This window comes from Schistocerca piceifrons, unplaced genomic scaffold (genome assembly GCF_021461385.2).
Source record: "Schistocerca piceifrons isolate TAMUIC-IGC-003096 unplaced genomic scaffold, iqSchPice1.1 HiC_scaffold_1036, whole genome shotgun sequence".
NCBI lineage: Eukaryota > Metazoa > Arthropoda > Insecta > Orthoptera > Acrididae > Schistocerca > Schistocerca piceifrons.
The window spans coordinates 42,501-46,140 of record NW_025726837.1 but is presented as its reverse complement, the minus strand read 5'-3'; positions in this window follow the sequence as shown (position 1 = coordinate 46,140).

The following is a 3,640-nucleotide window of genomic DNA, read 5'->3' as shown; positions in this document are numbered from 1 at the left end:
ACAAATCCAACTACGAGCTTTTTTAACCGCAACAACTTTTAATATACGCTATTGGAGCTGGAATTACCGCGGCTGCTGGCACCAGACTTGCCCTCCAATAGATACTCGTTAAAGGATTTAAAGTGTACTCATTCCGATTACGGGGCCTCGGATGAGTCCCGTATCGTTATTTTTCGTCACTACCTCCCCGTGCCGGGAGTGGGTAATTTGCGCGCCTGCTGCCTTCCTTGGATGTGGTAGCCGTTTCTCAGGCTCCCTCTCCGGAATCGAACCCTGATTCCCCGTTACCCGTTACAACCATGGTAGGCGCAGAACCTACCATCGACAGTTGATAAGGCAGGACATTTGAAAGATGCGTCGCCGGTACGAGGACCGTGCGATCAGCCAAAGTTATTCAGAGTCACCAAGGCAAACGGACCGGACGAGCCGACCGATTGGTTTTGATCTAATAAAAGCGTCCCTTCCATCTCTGGTCGGGACTCTGTTTGCATGTATTAGCTCTAGAATTACCACCAGTTATCCAAGTAACGTGGGTACGATCTAAGGAACCATAACTGATTTAATGAGCCATTCGCGGTTTCACCTTAATGCGGCTTGTACTGAGACATGCATGGCTTAATCTTTGAGACAAGCATATGACTACTGGCAGGATCAACCAGGGAGCTGCGTCAACTAGAGCTGAGCAGGCCGGCCGCCCGGGAGTGTGTCCCGGGGGCCCGCGCGAACACGCAAGCGTCCGCTCAATCATTCTGCAAACAGGAGGAGGCTGAGCTCCCCTGCACAATACACCTCGAAACCCTCTCAGGTCCCGGCGGCGCGCAGCGCCGTCCCAAGTACTTGGTCGGGTTCGAGAGAGGCGCAATCGCCCGGAGTTAGGCGAGTAGACGCTTTCGGTGCGACCCACCCGTGCTCCCAACTGAGCTTGCCGCTGCCGACAGAGGGCCCGGGGAGCGTGCTGTCGTGGCATTGCCGGCGGGAGACAACACGCGCCACCTACGGTGACCGGCAGCTCCAACGCCAGCGCCACAGAAGGACAAAAGCCCCACTTGGGTGCCGAAGCGAACTCTCCCAGCACAGCGCACGCGCCAACACATCCGCACAGCTGCGATACAAACCACCAGCGAGAACCGCTGGGGCGACCGAGAGCAGCAGACGGCGTCGCGGCGCCCGAGCGCCGGGCGGCGGCGCATCCTCAACGCACACAGTCCTCAATCGGACCAGCACACTGAAGATGTCCACCGCGCTTCGCACCGGGCCCGCGAGGACCTACTTTGGCCGCACGGCGCCGCGCGCAGGGGTGCGCCGGCGCGCAGCTGCGACGCCTGCCGCGTCCGTCGGCCGGCGCGCCTGCCACTGGCCGCCCCCACCAGCCGGCTGTAGCGCGTGCGCCCACGCACCGCGCGGCCAGCACGCCGGGAGGCGCCCCCTCACCGGCCGGGGACGGTCCCACCCAGCCACCGCCGCGTATCGCTTCACACCCAGATGCCGTTCAGTTTCGTCGGCATGGTGGGTATCGCTGGAACAACCGGTTAGTACCTCAACCTATCGTCGCCATCACCGATTCACCCCTAGCGAGAACAACCGCACCACAACAGGTTACCATTTGTTCATTTGCGTAACTTCACCAGAAAACGCAGGGCGTCCATCGCCATTTGCAACTTCAACGATTATTGCATGCCTGTGTCAGGTGTCACGCCACACTACGTCTGCCCACATACACGCAACAAAATGTGCACGCCTAGACAATACGTGGAAGGTGGCCCCCGTACGTATGCGATGTCCATTGCTCGAACGACTGTCAACCGGCCTCTGTAGCATGTCGCAGATATGGAACGCGGTGCACCATGCCATCACGGTGTGTGAGGAGAGACGACTAGGTCCGAATACATCAACAGACAGCTCATGCTGATCGCCATCCACGGCGTCCGTTCCTCCCACACGTCTCTATGGCGTACCACACTGCAATCCAGCTCTCATAGGGAGACGACACGTAGCTGCGTGCACAATATTTGCACTGTATGGTCCGCCGTTTTTGGGCGCAGTCGTTGTACGGTCACACATGTGCCACGATGTATCATTCAGTACATAAGGACGAATGTGCAGTACAGATTGTGGTTTACGCGTACGACATTAGCGGACAGTTGACACAGGCCCGCACCACAACGTAGCCTGAGTACGTCGCATGCGAAGGGCATTGAACATGCAAAGTTCTCACCAACCAGCTTGCGAAGGCAGGGGGCAAGGTGGGGACGTGGGGAGGGGCGGCATGTACGTCCTGCTGCCATCCACATTACAGTGTACAGCAGGAGCATGTGGAAAGTGAGCAAGACTTGCAAGGTGTTTAACATGAAGCGATACACAGGGGAGCGGGGCAGTGCGAGTAGCGAACTATATTGCGAGGGTTGCGGGTGGGCAACACTACACTAATTGAACGAGTCGTATAACAATTACAGAGCAGGTTTAGGCGACAACGTGGGTTACGTTAGGGGACAACGTGGGTTACGTTAGGGGACAACGTGGGTTACGTTAGGGGACAACGTGGGTTAGGTTAAGGTACAACGTGGGTTAGGTAAGGCACAACGTGGGTTAGGTTAAGGCACAACGTGGGTTAGGTTAAGGCACAACGTGGGTTAGGTTAAGGCACAACGTGGGTTAGGTTAAGGTACAACATGGGTTTAGGTTAAGGTACAACATGGGGTTAGGTTAAGGTACAACATGGGTTAGGTTAAGGTACAACATGGGTTAGGTTAAGGGTACAACATAGGTTAGGTTAAGGCACAACATAGGTTAGGGTTAAGGCACAACATAGGTTAGGTTAAGGCACAACATAGGTTAGGTTAAGGCACAACATAGGTTAGGTTAAGGCACAACATAGGTTAGGTTAAGGCACAACATAGGTTAGGTTAGGTTAGGTTAGGTTACACGTTGTTGTAAGGAAAGGTGTAAGGGGGGGGGAGCAGGTTCGTTGATAGTGATTATAGTAAGTGAATGCTTGTGACATGATCAGATTTGTCACGTCAGGATGCACCTTTGGGCTTATTAGAGGCGGCGCTCCAAATTCTATGCTTGTGTCAGACCTGTGGTCTTTGACTCATGTCATTGTTTGTGCGCTGTGACAGGAGGTACTATTGTGATGTTGGGTGCACCGTTGTATAGGACATGTGTGGGTATTGGTGCCTTATCTGCGCAATGGTGGATGTCGAAAGGGGGGGATATTCTATTTTCCGCATGGACCTCCTGGTCTGGTTTGTGATAGTGTGGATTGTGTAATGTGGCGGAGAGGATGCACTGGATGTTGTTCCATGCTGGTGCTTACATATTGTATGTGCGCCCCGTTAGAAGCAGAGAGTGGTGCGTGATGAGAGTGTCTGGCTGACGTGTGGTTCCCATTGTGGGCACACTCTTTCAGCATGTATACGGACAGTTGTGTATATATATTCTGTAATTTGATGGCTCTGCATTGATTACTAATCAGCGCCGTGTGTACGGGTAATCTGGTTCCAGTCCAAAATGTTCCATCTGTGTACATTAGTGGACAAAGACTCCCCCCATGCAGTGGGGCTCGGTCTGTTATAACTCTTCCGCGTAATATATTTGCCCCACGTTTTTGCGACTGCGAGTGCGAGTGCGAGTGCAACGC